We start from the raw sequence: 20301 nt of genomic DNA, 5'->3' as shown, positions 1-20301 counted from the left end.
CTCTCAGAATTAGCAAACAAGAGAAGGAACTCTGATATGGAAGAAAAGGAAGCCAAAAAAGCAAGAAGAATGTACCATTGTTATCTATGCTTATAACCAAGGAAGCTAATGGTATGTGGACAATGGGTGCTATAAGCACATAAATGGTGAAAACTCTAAATAAAGACAAGAGTGGCAATATTACTTTTGGAAATGATGAACCAGGGAAAATCATTGGGAAAGGCACAATAAGTTTGCTTAATGGAAACGACAAGGCTCAAAATGTTCTCTATGTGGATGAAATCAAACACAATTTGTTAAATGTGATTCAAATGTGTGATCAAGGGCTTAATATTAATTTTCACTCTAAATTTTGTGAGATAAAGAAGGCAACAACTGGAAAGTTGCAGGAAGGATAGTAAGAACTCCACACAATGTGTTCATCCTTGATGAAGGAAATGAAAATTGTTGTTTGGGAAAACTTGATGAAATTTGGCTCTAGCATAGAAGATTGGGTGGGTCTAAATTTTGACCAGATAGTAAATTTGAGCAAGAAGGAAGAAATGAGGGACATGACAAAGATCTCAAATCCAAGTAACACGATCTACAAATCCTTTCAATTTGGAAAGAAATCCCAAATGCAATTTAGGACAAAGGAACTTTTATCAATCATGCCTCTACAGATGATTGATATGAACATTTTTTGATCCACAAGGACACAAACTCCAAATAGAGTGAGGTATTTCATGTTGATAGTTTATGATTATTCTAGATTAACTTGGGTGGAATTATTGTAGGAGAAATCTGAATATTTTGGCAAGTTTAAAGTCTTCAAAGCTCTTTCTGAAAACCAAAAAGAGTTGAAAATTAAATTCCTAAGGTATGGCAGAGGTGGAGGGATCATTTCAAATGAATTTTATGAATTCTGTCAAGAGCATGGGATAAGGAGACATTTTTCAATTTCCAAGACCCCATAACATAATGGTGTAATTGAAAGGAAAAATAGAATAGTACAACAGATGGCCATAATTATACTTGATGAAAAAAAGGTTTAAAGAACCTTTTGGGATGAAGCAATACATAAAACTGTCCATATTTATAAAAAAATGTATATCAAGCAAAACATTGACAAGAATCCCCATGAGCTTTGGTTTGGAAAGCCAACATCTATAAAGCATTTCAAATTTTTTTGTAGTAAATGTTATATTAAAATTAATGATGACAATCTTGGTAAATTCGATTCCAGAGATGATGAAGGTATTTTATTAGGCTATGCAACGAATAGTAAAGGGTATAGATGATAAAAAAAAAAAGAATATGTAAAATTGTTGATTGCATTGATGTGAGAGTTGATGAAGCCATACTTCACAAGGAAAAACAACACATAAATATCAGTTTAGTTAATCAAATTAACACTAAATATGAAGAAGAAAATCATGAAGAATACGAGGAAGAAGAAGCAAATTTCCGGGTATGTGTAAAAACATCACCCCTATAGTCAAATTCTAGGTGATAAAGAGGCAAGAATTCAAAATAGAAGAAAATTTGTAGGCACTCATACTTGTGCAGATATTGCATTGTTGTTAATGATAGAACCTAAAGACCTTGCTCAAGAAAACCAAAACAAATATTGGGTAAAAGCCATGAATGAAGAGTTGGATGAAATAGAGAAAAATCAAAGATGGGAAGTAGTCCCTAGACCAAGAAATAAGAATGTCATAGGCACTAAATGGGTCTTTAGGAATAAATTAAATGAAGATAGTTAAGTTATTAGGAAGAAGGACAAAATGGTATGTAAAGGTTCTTGATGAGCTTCTATTGTCCATCTAGCTGTAAGTGAGTCTTTTAGCATGTTCAATCCTTCTTCATCTCCTTCATCGTCTCACCATGATCTAACAGTGTACCCGTTCCTGAATTCACTCATGACACGACAACATCAAATCAAAAATCCCCTAGCCTAAGATGATGCATTATTATCCATGGATTGGGCTTGGGATAGATGACAAGTTGGGGAAGAGGGCACAATAACTATGCATTGCGCAGTTCTAGGTGATAGGGAGGGAGACTGGTCACTGAGACTATAGAGCGCAACTTAGGCTTGGGTAAGGAACTCTTGAGCATAGTCTTCACTGTTAGGAAAAATTGCACAGAGCCCACTATGAGGCAGGATTTTTCAGTTGAGATCATCATTGGCAGTTGCATGGTGGGACCCTGGGAGGCAGGTTTGTGCAGTTTTCTGAGGGAAGGCAAGACTGGGCAACAGAGGGGCCAGATAGGACAGATTTGCGCAGTTTTTTGGGATCAGTGAGTTGCATTTGTGGGAGAACATTGGGGAACACTTGATCCAGGTGGATGTTGGTGGCCACCTTTCAATTCCACTTGGACCCCCACCACTATTTCTATTAGTTTTTCAGTTTCCTTAATTGTAGCACAATTTACTATTTTTAGCAGTTTTTCGTGTCTTGAACTTTTGGAGCTGTTTTGAGGCCCTAAACAATGTTTTTTGGGAAAATTTGGAGCAACATATGTCCATGGATTGATGTTTCTCATCCCAAATTTGTATTCCTCGGATAGATATTTCTAGTGAGGTATTGTGTGCGTCAAACGGAGATCGTATGCCAAAGTTACGACCCCGGGAAGTTGATGTACAATTTATCCAAACGGGGCCCATAGTTTGGCACTTCATCTCCTAGGGTTAGGTTTTTGGATGTTTATGGTTTTCCATTGTTTCTCAACAATAAATAGGCCTTTGAGCCTCATTCTAAGACAATTTAGAGGCATGTAGCTGCCACATTTCTCCTCAGAGATAAGCTACCATCGCCCGAGCTAGTTTATTTCCAATTCTGTTTGTAAGCATATTTCAGCATTTTACATTAATGAAATGAAGTATTATTTCTATGTTTTTCTTTGCATGTCCCCAATGAGGTCGAGATATAAGGAGTTAGGGCTTGAAATAGTCGAACCCGTGCAAGACCAGCCTCGCAAATCCTGACGGCATCCCATGGCGGATGAATAGAAAGACGAGGGGGCAAGAGATCCTATCAAAATCTTGCTTGAAGAGGCCCTCGAGCGACAAAGGAACACGATGATGGAAAAATTTGGCCAGATCCTTCAGCTGCTGCCCAGGGGCGACACATCTACTTCCAACAGTTACTCTGTAATCTCCACACCCTTTAAGGTACAAGTTAACTTTGACATTCCCATATTTGAGGGTCAGATAGATGTAGACACTGTAGATAAATGGTTAAATCTATTAGAAGGGTATTTTTTTGTTCATGATTTTTCCAGTCGGGAAAAGATTACTTTCGCTCTTCTCAAAGCTGCCCCCCATGTCAAGGACTGGTGGGAAACCTACTGCGAGCAGAAGGATGAAAGTACGATCTCATTGTTTTTAGCTGCACCCACTTGGAATTCATTCCAGAATGCCGTCAAGGAGTAGTACTACCCTGTCAGGAGCTATGAGGATAAATACATAAAGTGGACCACGCTGCGGCAAGGAAGGGACCAAGACGTGGTAGAGTTTACCAATACTTTTCATACCCTTCTCACAAAATTGGGTATCAAGGATTTTGAGCTGCATTTGGTACTCAAATACCGCGACTTTGTACATAGGTACATCCAGGATGAGATGGAGTTCCTGGACATCTCCTCGCTTGACACGACGTACTGATACGCTGTCAAGATCGAGCAGAAGTTTAAAAAGAAGAAGCGAGACTTTGGATCTGCAAATCTGAAGCAAGGGAAAGGCGCCCCCAAATCGCTGAACAAAGGAAAAAGCCAAGGTGGGGTGGCCTAGGACAACCCGCCAAAGCCGCAAGCAAAGAACAACACCGTGAAGCCAAAGAAGGACACGGGAAAGTGGTGTGAGTTCCATAAGAGCTCCACTCACAACACAAGTGAGTGTCGGGCCAAGCAGTCACTGGTGGCCGAGCTAAAGTCTTCAAAATCAAATGCATGTTCTGACTTTGAGTCAGAACCCAATAAGGGGGATGACAAAGGGAAGCAGATTATCGATGCGAAGCCTAACGCCACTGTTTCCACCACGAAGATCCAGAAGGAGGAACCTGAAGATCCAGACGAGGAGGAGCGCCTCTTCCACTCCCAGATGTGGATAAAGGGCTCCCCGCTATAGTTCATTATTGACAGCGGGAGACAAAAGAACTTCATTTCGACAGAGGTCGTGAAGCGGCTGGGCTTACTGACCACAAAACATCCACATCTGTACACCATCGGGTGGCTTCACCAAGGACGGGATCTTCGTGTGAGCCAGCAGTGTCGCCTTCCATACAACATCAATCCTTTCACAGATGAGGTATTGTGTGACGTTTCTCACCTTGATGTTTGTGATGTATTATTAGACAAATCATACTTGTGGAAGCGACATGTGGTGTATGAGTCAAGGCCTCGTGCTGTCATTGTTACTTTGGGAAATAAGTTGTACAAGATACCAGAAGTAGCACCACCTACCACCATCTCTTTGGTTACTGCAAAACAATGTTGTAAGCTCATTTCCAAAATGGGGAAATTTGTTTTCCTGATGATACACCCTCAAGGAAAGGAGAAGACGGTAGCCAAGACCTCCAGACATGGCCCCTCTGCACGAAAAATACAAATGGACAAGGTCGTGGAGGAGAATGAAGACATCTTCAACTCCCCCACAGGGGTTCCTCTACACTGTCAAGTCAAGCACTCCATCGATCTGACCCCAGGTGCGTCGCTTCCCAATGGACCAATCTATCGACGCTCCGTTCTGGAGAATGATGAAATCAAGAGGCAGATTCAGGAGCTGCTACAGAAAGGTCACATCCGACTGAGTTCATCACCATGTGGGAGCCCGATCGTGTTGGTACAGAAGAAGGATGGGACTTGGAGACACTATATTGATTATCGGGCGCTGAACAAGATCACTGTCCAGAATAGGTATCCGATCCCACAGATTGATTCAACCTTCTGGACAACCTGAAGGGGGCAAAATATTTCAGCAAGATTGATTTGAAGTCAGGATATCACCAGGTAACAATCAAACCCTCTAATGTGTGGAAGAGTGCCTTCAAAGCCAAGGAGGGCCTTTTCGAATGGTTGGTTATGCCTTTTGGGTTAACGAATGCTCCTACAACCTTCATGAGGCTAATGGATGACATCTTGCGGCTATTCACCAACTCATTTGTAGTGGTATACTTGGATGACATCTTGATCTTCAGCTAGAGTTGGGAAGAGCACCTCCACCACATCTGACAGGTTCTCAAAACACTGTGGCAACACAAGTTATGTGCCAATTTGGAGAAATGCACTTTTGGCATGACCCAAGTTCAGTATCTAGGATACATTATTGATGAACGGGGGTGCATGTGGATCCAGCCAAGATCCAAGTCATTCGGGATTGGCCATCTCCAACCGCTCTAACAGAGCTCCACAACTTTCTGGGCCTTTCCAACTTCTACCATAGGTTCGTGTTGGGATTTTCTCATATCACTTGGCCCTTGAGTCAAGTCACCAAGGGAGGAGAGAAAGAAAAATTATTTTGGTCTGAATCTCAACAGAAGGCATTCACAGAATTGAAACATCACCTATTCTCAACACTAGTGCTCGCATTACCAGACTTGCAACAACCATTTCAGATCGAGACAAATGCCTCTGGCTATGTTATTGGGGAAATCCTTACTCAACATGGGCATCGAGTGGCATATCATAGTGAGACACTTTCAGACACAGTTTGGAAGTATCCCTCTTATGACAAAGAGATGTATTCCATTTTGCAGGCATGCCAATAATGGAAGCATTACATTTTGTGGAAGGAAATGGTCATCCACACAGACCAACGGCCCCTGCAGTTCATGCAGACCCAAGGGAAGTTGCAGAATGATCGCCATCAGAAGTGGTCCACATACCTACAACAGTTCCATTTGAATATCAAGTATAAGAAGGGTAGCACCAATAATGTTGCAGATTGCCTCAATTGACCACCGATCATGGTGTTAACCACCATGCTCAACTCTTGTGGGCACGAGACTTCTGATTAGCCACTTCTCTACAAAAGTAACTGAGAATTTGGCCACACATACTAGACACTCTTGGAGGGTTAACATGTTCCATATTTTCACCTCCAGGATGCCATTTTATGCCACCTGGGTCACCTTTGTGTTCCTTCAAGTGATTGTGCCAAAATGATTTGGGAAGCACACTAAAGTTAGGCTGCTAGGGATTTTGGGGTCGAGAAAATAGTGGCAGTATTGCAGAAGTATTTCTATTGGCCGAATCTTCGACATGATGTCAGGAAGTACATCAGATCATGCACTGCCTGCGACATTGTCAAACTGACCATCAAGAAGCAAGGCCTCTACACTCCGCTGCCTACCCCTAGTCAACCTTGGGAATCCATATCCATGGATTACATGTCGGGCCTTCCTTCTACTAAGCATGGAAACAACTATGTGTTTGTGGTCATCGTTCTCGAAGATGTCCATTATGGCGGTCTGCAAGAAGAATATCATAGTAGAAGCCACTACTAAACTCTTCTTTGAACGAGTATGGGTACACTTTGGGATCCCACAGTTTATCATCTCAGATCAGGACAACAGGTTCCTTAGTAGATTTTTGTCTAGTCTCTGGGTGATGCTGTACGCCAAACTCACTAAGTCCACAGCCTTCCATCCCCAAACTGATGGCTAGACAGAGGTTGTAAACAGGATGATCATACACATTTTGCACATGTAAAACTCAAAGCATCCACACACATGGGATGATATCCTCCCCTATGTTCAGCACAGCTATAACTGGGCTCTCCACAGTTCGACTTACCACAACCATTTTTAGGTGGGCTTGGGATTCCAGCCACTATGTCCCATTGATGTGGCCATGCCATTTGCAGATACTCAGGAAGACTTAGCTCATGTCCAGTCCAAAACAAATAAGGCAAACAACTTCATTGATCACATCCAACATATCTGCCAATAGGTCCACGACATTGTAGAGAAATTAAATGCCAAGTACAAACAACGACATGATCAACATCAGGTGCCACATAAGTTTCAAGTGGGTGACAAAGTCTGGTTGCATTTGCAAAAGGAATGCATTATCGGAGCCTATCAGAAACTCAGACCACTCTGATATGGTCCTTACACCATTACCAAGGTTGTGGGAGACAATGCATTTGAGCTCAGAATTCCCCATTCCTTGGCTTGCACCCAGTGTTCAATGTGGACTGCCTTCAGCCATACTTTGCACCATTACTAGACACATCCGACATTTTAGAACATCTCACACCAACAAAGTTAAATCTAGATTGCATGGAACAAGCTGCAACTCATCGGATCATAGACACGTAGATCAAGCACACTCGCCAGCAATAGATCCAACTGTATCGAGTTGTCAAAGTAGGCCAACTCCTTCACTAGGGCAAGTAGCTCACCAAGGACCAAGTTCAGCAAAAATTTCCTCATCTCATGGAGGAACTCAATGCAATGAGGATCATTGCTTCCTAAGGGGGGAGGAATGATCCAGGTGGATATTGGTGGCCACCCGCCAATTCCACTTGGACCCCCACCATTGTTTCTTTCAATTTTTCAGTTTCCTTAATTGTAGCACAATTTACTATTTTTAGTAGCTTTTCGGGTCTTGAACTTCCGGAGCCATTTTGAGACCCTAAACAGAATTTTTTGGGAAAATTGGGAGCAACATGGGTCCATGGACTAATGTTGCTCATCCAAAAGTTGTAGTCCTTGGATATATCTTTCTAATGAGGTATTGTGCGCGTCAAACGAAGATCGTATGCCAAACTTACGACCTCGGGAAGTTGATGTACCAATTTACCCAAATAGGGCCCATAGTTTGGTGCTTCATCTTCTAGGGTTAGGTTTTTGGATGTTTAGGGTTTTCCATTATTTCTCAACAATAAATAGGCCTTTGAGCCTCATTGTAAGACAGTTCAAAGGCATGTAGCTGCCACATCTCTCCTAAGAGATAAGCTACCATCGCCCGAGCTAGTTTATTTCCATTTATGTTTGTAAGCATATTTTAACATTTTACATTAATGAAATGAAGTATTATTTTTGCTGCATCTCTGTATTTATGGTTATCTCTGTAATTTGTTGCATTCTTGTTTAAATTCGAATCAACACTTTTGCGCAGTTTTGGGAGGCAAGGAAAGCTTGGGTCTCTATGCATTATGGGGTTCCAAGATGTAGGGAGGAGGCTTGATGACTGATCTTGCAAAATGTGCAGTTCAGGTCAAGCTTGAGGAAGCTTCTACATAATTATGGGGAGGAAGGTGGGCTGCTCAACTCTGGAATTTCACAGTGAAAATGCCCTGGGGTATAGTGATTGTGCACTGCGCAGTTCCAGGCAGTAGAGCAGCATCAATGAGGGTTGAGACTGCATAGTGTGCATCTAAGTCGGGATTCGATGAAAGAGAGTTGTTCGGTCAGAAGGATTTTTAGGAAAATGGCTAAGTGTGGGAGGCAACTGAACTTGTGAGGAACTTGACATTGTTGTCACACATTTAACATACTTCGACGAAACGACAACATAGACCACCAGAAAACAAGACAAGGCATCACCCTCTGTGAGATTGTTTAGAACTAAAAGCGATAAGTGTGACACTTGAGATAGACCTTAGGACAACCATGACGACACTTGTGCAACAATGCTTAAAACTTTGTGTATGAGTGCGACTGATGTTTACATAGCTAGGAAAACTCAAACACACAAAGACAAACCTTCAAAATCACCAGAAAAGGACCACAAGCATGATAAAACAATCAAACTCACCAAAAGATGACAATTGATCAAGCAAGTAGAAGGGGTGGAAAGACTTTGAAGGATCTCATGGAACAAGCTCGAGTGTCTACAACCATTAAGGGAAAACTAAGGAAGGCTCTGAAATTTGAGTGCAAGCCAAAATTTTGGAGGGTGTTGCAGCCGCTACAACACTTGGTGACACACTGGTTGAATACCAGCTTCTCTGTCTTGGTTCATTTTTTAGTGCAAGGCCTTGGTCCTTCGGGGAGTATTGATTCATCATGCAGATCAATTTGGTTTCTCCACTTACCCCATGGGAAAAAACGGTTTTCCTTGTGCCTTTCTCAGTTAAAAATGACATAAGATTCAATGAGATCACAGTGTTTCAAATTGGGAAGGGTAGTTTAGCTCGTGAGATTAATATTTTCAAAGTATAGTTTTTCATCTCTGGTGTTGGTTTGATGCCAGCAGGCCTGAACAATACGCAAACAGAGTCACGCAAGAGCACAAGCATTGCTCCACTTCCAGCGAGCCTGGACAGTACCCGAGTGGATTTTCCTGCTTCGCTTCTCTATGCAGGAAGCCTTTATCTTCTTTGACCTTTGTCATTTTTAAAAGAGAACTGTGCGTAGGCACTTATTTATTTTTGGTGCAGAAGAGGGATCTTGAATTATTCAGAGAAAGAGAGGTTGTTCCTTCACATAAGCATATAAATACCTCTGATTCAGGTTTTCTTGTTTAGATTTCCCCCTTCTCCGTGACCACTAGTTGGATAAGCTTGAAAATAGAAAAGCATAAAACTGAGTGTAGGAATGAGGTTTCCCAGCTTGGACACAGGTTCATGGTTAGACCAAAGCTCTCCTTACAGATGGATCATATTTTCCATGAAGAATTCATTGGCCATAAGTTACAACCAAACACAAAGAAGACAGACATATGACTGGCCAAGGGTTGTAATGTCACAAGACTCTTTCAACTTTAGCCACATATACATTTTGAAGGCAGAACGCAGAAAGGTGCAACACTTATTTACAGAAACAAAATAGCGAAAAACTGAAGAAAACAAAACAACAAACAATCAAACAACTATGTACATAGTGTGGGGCGCGGCCCCATATCTCATTGAAAATATCATTTCAAGTCTTGGCCATTGACAGGGAGAGAATCAATATTCTCGTCAAGTGATTGGAGATGATACATGTATTGGCCAAGCTTCCCATGGAAAGTATAAGGAACAATCCATAGGGATTGAAACTTATTGTGCTTGCCTTTGTCCTCATGGGATTTGTCCCACTTTAAGACTAAGTCACCCACATTGAAGCTAGTATTCCCTGTAAAATTTCCATCGAACCATCACTTGATACGGTTCTGGTGGAGTGAAATTTTTTCTTTTGCTTTCAGACTTTCTTCCTGTAGGTTGTGCAATGTGTCTATCCTACGTTGAACTAAACTACACAACTTGCCTTGGGATTCTTGGGAAAACTGGAGAGCAGGAAAGTAAATGTTCAGCAGAAGGATGACTTCCTTTCCATATACCAAGAATTAAGGGGAAGTATTCAGAGAAGGCTTAAGTGTGATTCGTTTAGCCCATAAAGCATTCACCAGAGTAGAGTACTAGTTCTAAAGCTCAGAGAAAATGGTAATTTTTGATGATGCGAATGAGGTTCTTGTTTGTGGATTCAACAATACCATTTCCCTATGGATAGTAATTAGCAAAATGTTTCAAAACATACCATTTTCCAATGCAAATTCATAAAGCTTCAACGAAGTGACATAGGAACGCCAAACTTGGAAATGATATTCTGCTATAGGAAGTTGATGACTTCCTGATTGTTCACTTGTTTCACTGGAACTTCTTATGTCCACCACGTGAAATAATATGTACGAGTCAAAATATAGAGGTGGTGCTTAGATGAATGTGGGAAAACTTCCCCAATAATATCCAAGCCCCATTGTTGGAATGGTTCTTCCACCGCAATACGCTGCAATGGGGCTGTTGACTTTTGATTTTTGTTAGCGCACCTGCAGGCATAAGCATGCACATCCTTGAATGTAGGCTAGTAGAAACCATCCCACATAACCTTTTTTGTTGTGGTGTTACCCGTGAAGTGTCCCCCAACTGGTTCATCGTGGATATCACATAAAACCTTTTCTGAATCTGGTGCCTCTAGGCACTTGAACAATACTCCATTTTGTATAACACCCCATGCACCAGCTGGTATGATAAATATTTAAGTCGGAGTGCCCTCTTCTGCCGCATAGAAAAATGAGAGGGCATGGTGCCATGCTCAAGGTACTGGCGCACCTCTACGTACCAAGAGTTTCTGTGTGAAGTGGGAGAGGCTTGCTCAACATTGTACATTTCTATTTCTTGCTCCCAGCCTGCGAGCTCTTCTTCTTCCTCTTGTGCATGAATTGCTTATGTTTCTAGTTTGTAAATACCGCGACCCTTTATGGTATGAACTGGTTTTCTGTCGATATCATACTCCTGTAACACGGTCATCTAGTTCGCCCTTCTTTCATCTTGCTCTTGCTGAACAAGCAGTGATCTAATTGTTTGGTTTGGCACAAAGATAGTGCAATAGTTTTTTAACGGGTAGGGTATGAAATGCTTCACCACCTTGTACACTTCATAAGCTTGTTTGTCCATGGTTGGATAGTTGAGTTTCATTCCTTGCAGGCTCGTGCTCATGAAGGAGATGGGTCACTCATTATTCAACTCATCCTTTTTAGTGAGCACCGCAACAAGTGAAGTTTCAGAAGAAAAAGTGTAGAGTAAGAAATATCTGTTGAAGTTTGGATGCATAGTGCTAGTGCCTCTGCTATTGATTTATTTATATGGGCGAACACATATTTTTCCCTCTTTCCCCAACTGTCGACTGCGTCCTTCTTGGTTATCTCCTTTATGGGTTTAACAATCTGACCATAGTCAGAGATGAAATTTCTGATGAAGTTGATCTTCCCCAAGAAATACTGCATGGATTTCTTTTTCACGGGATAGGGAATCTACGTGATTGTTCGAACTTTGTCCGGATCTACCTTGATCCCACTTTTGGCAATGATGTGTCCCATCATGTTACCCTTAGACACTGTGAAGATTCTCTTCTTGGGATTCAAGGATATCCCATATTTCTGACATCGCTCGAAAATCTTCTTGAGATGACATAGGTGGTCTAACTGTTGTCTTTATAATACTATTAAATCATCAAGGTATACCACTACGCTCTCTCTGATAAGCCCATGGAAGGCGATGTGCATTGCACGCTGAGATGTTGCATCTGCATTAACTAACCCAAATGGAATTCTGCAAAATGCGAACGTACCCCACTTGGTACGAAAGGTAGTTTTGAGTCTGTCAGGCTCTACTACCAGAACCTAATTGTATCCTAAAAATCCATCAAGCAAAGGAAACATCTCTGATCTAGATAATGTCTGCAATATATTTCCCATGGACGACATTGGGTAGTTGTCCTTGTCTGAGGCATGATTGAGATTACAGAATTCTACGCATAGGCAGATCTCCCCAGACTTGTTCTTGACAGGGACTAATTTGGACACCCATGTTGAATTTCACACTTTATAGATGATCTGAGCATCCAACAACTTGGTCATTTCTTTTTTTATGAGGGGCTCAAGTGATGGATGAACTTTCCTCATCTTCTGCTTAAAAAGCATGTCCCCTTCCTTGATCGGTATGACATGATGGATTATTTGCATGTTATATGTCTTAAGATCATCATATGTCCACGTGAATACATCATAGTACTATTTGAAAAGGTGGATAAAAGCTTGTCTCTCTTGTGACATACAACGTGTACCGAGATTCACAAACTTTAGATCTTTTTCTGTTCCCAGATTGATCTGTTCATGTGACAACATAGAGCTATGGGTTTTGGCATTCACAGGCCCCTAAAAACAGTTCTGCAAGACATATATCATTTCAAGTGATACCACACCCTTGGGGATGAGGTTACCTTTTCTTGTATCAACTGCGTCCTATAGAGATTTTTCGTGCTCATCCTTGTCTATCGTTTTGTCCTTGAAGACGTCAGTGTTATCCATGAAATGCAGTATCTATTGATCATCATAAAAAATGCATAAATTAGTGATGTTATCCGGGACAGATGGTTTATACAAAATCTCAACAGAAAATCTATCCCTTAATGGTGACATCCTAACAGTTGCATTTGCCAAGGCATCTGTAGCTGCATTATGCATTCTTAGCACTGAAATAATATTGAAATGTTGGAAATTAAAAATGAGTTGCCATACCTCTTTTTTATAACTATTAAGACGTAGTGACACATAATGTATAGTGTTACGTACCTTATGCACCACGATTTCAAAATCACCTACCTCTTTTTGAACAACAACCTTGAGGTCAATGGCTTTCTGTAAGCCCAAGATGATTTCTTCATACTCTGCGGTGTTTTTCGTGCACTCAAACTCCAAGCGACTAGAGAGCAGATGTTTCTTCTGTAGTGGGTCTATTAGAATACAACCGGCTCTAGAGCCCTCCTGCGTTTTGGATCTGTCAAAGTACGTGGTCCACATATTGTTTGTATAGGGATTGCTTACCGCACTAGTACTACTACTGTTACAAACTATTGTACAAGTTTCATTTTTGCTAGTTGGGCATGGAAGGAGACCCAAATATGTGTTTGGTGGGGTAGGGGATGGTTCTGCAAGATATCACCCCAACTGTGTCTCTAGAAATCAATTGCTGAACATAAGTTTTGTGAAAGCCAACGACTCATTTTCTCCATTAAAGGGAGTCACATTGTGATTCATGTATCTCTCCAACAATAGTCGGATCGGGTTGTTCTTGCCCTTATGCGTAAGCCATAAGTGGGACCAGTCAATGGCAAAGTACCCTTGCAACTTGCTTGACCAGTCTCTTCTAAGAAATACCTCGTATGCTTCCAGGATGTCCACAATCACAATATTGATGCATTGATGAACTCGCTCATCAGATGTTAACCAAATGATCACATCCGTGAGTTCACCAATTGCTGGCACACAAGTTCTGTCCAGTTGGATTATTTGTGTACTAATCTTACTCCACTGAGCATTAATCTTCTTGGCGATGGAGAGTGACATGACATTAACCGATGTGCCAGAATCAACCAAGCAGTTGTGAACATTGAAGTTGAATATTTCAAATGATAACAAGAATGGTGCGCAGAGTGAGTTCACCTCCTCCATGCAAAGCGCGTTGAGCACAAATGAGAGAATGCCAGGAGAATTACTTGATCCCTTGTTCGAAGAGGTGGCTTGACTGGTAGAGGTTTCCCCAAGTGCTCGTAGAAGAATGTCTCGCTAAATTGTGATTTTTGCATGAGTCTTCTTCATGTCTTCTGTAGAGCTTTCAAATTACACCTCTCTTACACATTTTCCCAGCTTTTCTCCCTTACCAGAACTCCATAAGCTATCAGAGATCATTGCATATTGATTTTAAAAGAGCATTTAAGTGGTTTTCTGACTATGTTTTTGTGTTTGCTGTTTGAACTAGATTTTGCTCATTAGCTGCGGAATCAAGTCACTTTCCGCAGCTGATTCAACTTTCCGCAACTGTTTTTGTTAAACTCTATGTTGCAGGTGTCATCAGGCAAAACAAGCCACATGGGCAAGTTAGAAATGACCTGGACATGGATCAGGTCCTATTGGTTCAGATTGATTTATCAAGGGAAGCTGTGGTCAACGGTGGCCAAACGGTGGTCCAACGTAAGAGTCCTACAATAGCCAGACTTTGTTTTCCAACACATGAAGGATTTTGAAGGATGTGTGGCCATTCCTAAATCTCTGGGGTCTGTTGCCACTTGTAGATTGACCCATGACGAGAATCTAACAGCCACAGTTGATAGATTTAATATTCTCGTCAACTAGTACGCTAAATTCATGGATGCTGTCTTTTACGTGTCCCCTGTTCACGCAGTTTTACAAGAAAAAAGTTATGTCACCTTTGTTATAAATAACATGTTTCTATAACGCATAGTCTTAGTCTTTGGTTAATGTAATTTTGTTGTTCAAAGTTCACTGTGCCATGACGCTAGTTTATTGTTGTAACTGTGTTTTGAAATATATGAGTAGACTCTGTTTCTACATGATTGCGTGAACATAATCTTGGATTGATAGCCTGTTGATCGAGGCTGTGCAGAGGGCCCCTGTACGCTGAGGTTTTGTTTCGTTTTCATTGTTCTGTAAAGTTTCATGCATTTTCCCCTTATTTCCATTGCATATATTCTACTTGTGTATATTTCAATTGTCATGGTATTAACATTCCACTTCTGTTCATGATTTTACAGCTTTGTATAACACTGATCAGTGCATGTATGTTTCAGGATAGAGTAGGCAGCCCGGGCATCTGCATATAATTTTCACAATGACTAAAGACATGGGATTAATTCTCTGCTGACTTTGTTTTTCCTAGTTTTTAATTCCAGTTCTATTTTGTTGATTTCAGTTTTGTTTACTTGCTTTGTTAGTTAGCTTAAATATTAAATTTCTCATATCATTGATGGTTACCTCCGAAAGCCATAACTAGACTAACTGGCGAGGGATCAAATTATGAATGTGTGATTTGATTTTAGTTTTACTTTTCTGCAATTAGATATTAAATTGCTCATATCATTGACGGTTACCTCCGAAAGCCATAGCTAGACTAACTAGCGAGGGATCGAATTATGAATGTGTGATTTGATTTTAGTTTTACTTTTCTGCAATTAGATATTAAATTGCTCATATCATTGACGGTTACCTCCGAAAGCCATAGCTAGACTAACTGGCGAGGGATCAGATTATGAATGTTGTGATTTGATTTTAGTTTTACTTTTCTGCAATTAGATATCAGATTGCTCATGTTATTGACGATTATCTCCGAAAGCCATAGCTAGACTAACTGGCGAGAGATCGAACTATGAATGATGTAATTTGATTTTAGTTTTACTTTCCTTGCAATTTTTTATTTCTTTGAGTGTAGTAGCTTAAATCATTTTTCTGTATTTAGACAGCAACAAAGATGATAGTTTCATGATCAGTAGTTCATTACTTATTTGTTTTAGATAGCAGCACATCTTTCATTCTTGTTCAAGCATTACTGTCATCATTAGTACATTCTAAGATCTTCTGAAGTGTTAAGTGCTGGAAACCATTATAGAGGACATAATTGCCTAAAATCCATATCCATGCTTGCCTTCTAAAGACCCAGGAATAGCCATTCACATTAGGAGATAAACGAAGATAAAAACCCCCAAAACAAAATAAAAATTGAAAAACGACAAAAATATAGGAAAGAGGCTATCTTGCACATATAGTGCGCCACACTTCATCAGTTTACGACTCCCGGATTGATAATTAATGTAGCAATTTAGGACACACTAAATTGACCAAACATTTTGGCACCGTTGCCGGGGAAGTGTAACTAGGTAGCCAATCTCTTAAAAAAAAAAGAAGGGAAAAATTGATAACTTCTTGAAGTATGCTCTCCTCTTGCACCTAGTGTGATCTGGAGGATCAGAAAAAAGAGTTGTTAGTTTAATAATTTCTTGATTATACTCTCTTCTTGCACCTAGTGTGACCTGGAAGATCAGATAGAGAATTATTAGCCCGACTTGAAAAATAAAACATAAAAAAATGACATGCATAGAGCAAAAGATTCTAGGGGAAGGTTTATAGTCAGGGCCAAAAGTTCGATTTTCACAACTCCAGCTACTTCAAGGCATAGACAAGATACACCTCCATCATCTCCGACTCACACTCCTAGCCTTAGGATTCCTGGAATTCAAGGGGCAGCAACTGAATTAGGAGACTCTCCCACACTATCCATCAAATATGACCTAGGAGAAGAACCTTTCTTCAGTTCTACAGGGGAACATATTGTAATCAAAGAAGTAGAATCACCTGAAGAAGAAGAGGGAGAAATTCCTCCTCGTTAGCCATTAATAGAATAACCAGAGGACTCTGAGAACTCTGAGGAAACTATCATGACAGAGGAAGTAGTAAACGGATTTGGAGGAGGGGGTAGAGGTAGAGGTAGAGGAGGAGGAAACAATGGAGGAGGTAGAGGTAACAATGGGGGAATAGAGAGATAAATCATTTGGATTCCCTATAGCCGATGAGGAGACTCATACAACAATGAAAAATATTTCACCATTTGTCCTCCCAAACTTTTATGGGTTGTGTAGTGAGGATCCTGAAACATTTCTATTTGAGTTTGAAGTCTTGTGTCGAACCTATGACTATATGGAAGACTCTCAAAAACTCAAATTGTTTCCTTCAACATTGAAAGGAGTTGCTTTGAAATGGTTCATGGGATTAGTCACTCAATCTATTAGGACTTGGAATGATATGAAACAAACATTTTTGGATAGATACTTGGATTATTGTACGCCCACCAATCATAAGGATGAGGTATTCAAGATGATGCAAAAAGAAGATGAAAACCTGGAGGATTTACTTGAAATATTTCAATACAACTTAAAGAGAGCAAAAATGAGTAATTTAGATGAGGAAACCTTGAAAGGCCTTCTATTGAAAGCCATTAGATATGAATGGATAGATATTTTAAACATGATGGGGAAGGGAGATATTTCTCAACTTCCACTCCATGACATAGCAGAACTATGTGTCCATCTCTCAAGGGGAAAATCTAAAACTGGAAAAGGGTCTAGAGATCCTTCTCTTATTAGAGCAAACAAATCTGTAACTGGATCAGTAAGTAGGGCAAATATTGGCAATATGCTTGATGAGTTCAAAACTGATATTTTAGGGAGCCTTAGTGAACAAGTAGACACCTTTAAAATACAAAACAAATAGAAAGCATAAGTCGAAGCCTTAGCCATCTTTTGTCCAAAATGTAGAAAGAAACATGCTTTAAGGGAATGTCCCTTGGATGCAAAAGTTGTAGAGACATGTGTGATTTGCTCAGAAAGCCATGAGACCAAGGATTGTCCTTCAATTCCTGGGCTCAAAGCTATCTTTCAGGAAGATCCAAATTCAGTAGAATACCTTTGTTTTGTTTCAAAAGACCATGGCAGGGGCCACAAAATCAAGGATTTAACAATCCTATGAACTTTCATCTCCCACCAAATTGGATTTCTTGGCAACAACCTTGGCCCCAATCTCAAAATCCATACCAATCATGGGCACAAGGGATGCAAAATCCTTATGGGAGATTTCCTCAATTTTATCAATATCCTCCATCTTTTCAAAATCAACAAAATCCACAAATTCCAAATCAAAACCCACAACTTTCATTACCATTTCCGCAACAACAACCTTAACAAAATCCAAATTCTCAACTCTTGCTTCCATTTCAACAAAATACAAATCAACTACCAGCCCAGCCATTGCCAAATCCCAATAACAAAAATCCTCAGAATGCTTACATGGTAGAAGGACAACAATTTCCTACCTATATGATTGTTCCTCTCAATGATGTACAACTCAGGTCTGGTAGAGTTTTAGAAAAACCTTCTATAGACGTTCAAGAGAAAGATACCTCTGAGGAGGATTCTCTTAAAGCCAATAAAGATTTTGAGGAAGCATCTCTTCAAAACCCAAACATTCAAAAAGAAAAAGAAAAAGAGTCAACCCCCACAACTCCTGTAGTTGAGAAACCTGCATCTTCATCCACACCTCCTTTCCCTGAAAGATTACAAATTGACAAAGGGGTGGAAAAACAAATCTTGTTGCCTGACTATGATTTCCTAGATGAATTAAAAAATGTCTGTATCAAGATTCCCTTGCTACAAGCCATTAGAGATATTCCTATTCTAGCAAAAACAATAAAGGAGTTGAGTCTCAAAAGACCAGGAAGGAAACCAAGAGATACAAGAAGAATCCACCTGGTAGGAAAAATTGCAGATATCATGATGGGAAAAATTACCATGCAGAAATATGTAGATCCAGGAAGTCCAATTATCAAGACACATATAAATGGGATAGAAATTCCAAATACTTTGATTGACTTAGGGGCTGCTATCAACATTATGAGTAGACAGACTATGGAACAACTTAAACTTCCTAATCTTCTTTTTACACCTACCTTACTGCAACTTGCGGATAGATCAATAATCGAACTAGATGGTGTATTAGAAGACATTTCAGTCTCCTTAGATTCTTGGGAATATCTAGTAGATTTCATGATTTTGACTCCCAAGAGTAATTTAGGAGGGCACCCACTCATCTTAGGAAGACCTTGGCTAGCCACAGCTGATGCTTTCATTAGTTGTAGATCTAGGGATATGTACATTTCTGATGGTAGTTCGATAAAGAAATTCAATATGTATCCTCCAGCAAAAGCAATTAGAGAAGTAGGAGACAATGAATGGGTCGATGATGAGGACACTATACAACCCGTCTTTACCATTTCTGAAATCAGTGAAGATAGTCAAATTTTGAACACATCATAAAATTTTGAAACATCTTCAGAATATGACCACACACAATTTTAGTTAGATTCTGACATTGAGTATTTATCATCAAGACAAATGTCTCTTTACTCTATGGAAGAGTTTGGTAGTTCTACCATTGAAATTTTTCCAGGTAAAACACTGAATATCAACAAAAATTTGGAAAAATCACAACAGGGAGAGCTAACCAAAATCTTGCAAAAACATTCTACTGCGTTTGCATGGGAGTATACTGATATGAAAGGTATTGACCCTAAGACTTGCATCCATCATATATATATTGAGGAAAACAGTAGACCAATTAGGCAACTTCAGAGAAGGATGAATCCAAATCTTAGGGAGATAGTGAAAGAAGAGCTCCAAAAACTACTTAATGTAAACTTCATTTATCCAATTTCAGATAGCCGATGGGTTTCTCCTTTGGTTATAGTACCCAAAAATAATGGTAACATGTATTGATTACAGGGAATTGAACAAAGCAACCTTGAAGGATCACTTTCCTTTGCCCTTTATCGCTCAAGTATTAGATACATTAGCAGGCAAAAAGTACTTTTCATTTCTGGATGGTTTTAGTGGTTATAATCAAATTCAGGTAGCACCTGAGGATCAGGACAAGACCACATTTACCTGTCCATGGGGAACTTTTGCTTATCGAGTGCTTCCTTTTGGATTATGTAATGCACCCGCAACATTCCAAAGAGCAGTGCTAGGAATATTTTCTGATCTAATCCATGATTGTGTAGAGGTTTATATGGATGATTTTACAGTTTATGGTAATTTGTTTGAAGAGGCATTAGAAAATTTGGAAAAATTCCTTATAAGATGTAAAGAGACAAACCTTTCATTAAGCCATGAAAAATGCTTTATGATGTTTACTGAAGGTATTGTTTTAGGACATCATATTTCAGGGGATGTGATTAAAGTTGATAGATCAAAAGTTGAAGTTATCTCCAAATTTCCTATTCCAAATTGTCAAAAAGATGTTAGAAGTTTTCTAGGATTTACTGGATACTATAGAAGATTTATAGAAAAATTCACTAAAATAGCATCTCCACTCTTCAAACTACTTACAAAAGACTGTGAATTCAAATGGGATCCCGATTGTCAATCAGCATTTGAAACTTTGAAAACAAGAATATCTGAAGCGCCTATCTTGAGAAGACCAAATTGGAAA

The sequence above is a fragment of the Pinus tabuliformis genome, chromosome 6 (genome assembly GCF_031772625.1).
Source record: "Pinus tabuliformis cultivar Carrire ecotype Pingquan chromosome 6, CPIR1, whole genome shotgun sequence".
NCBI classification, from domain to species: Eukaryota; Viridiplantae; Streptophyta; class Pinopsida; order Pinales; family Pinaceae; genus Pinus; species Pinus tabuliformis.
Note: the sequence above shows the minus strand (reverse complement) of the source record.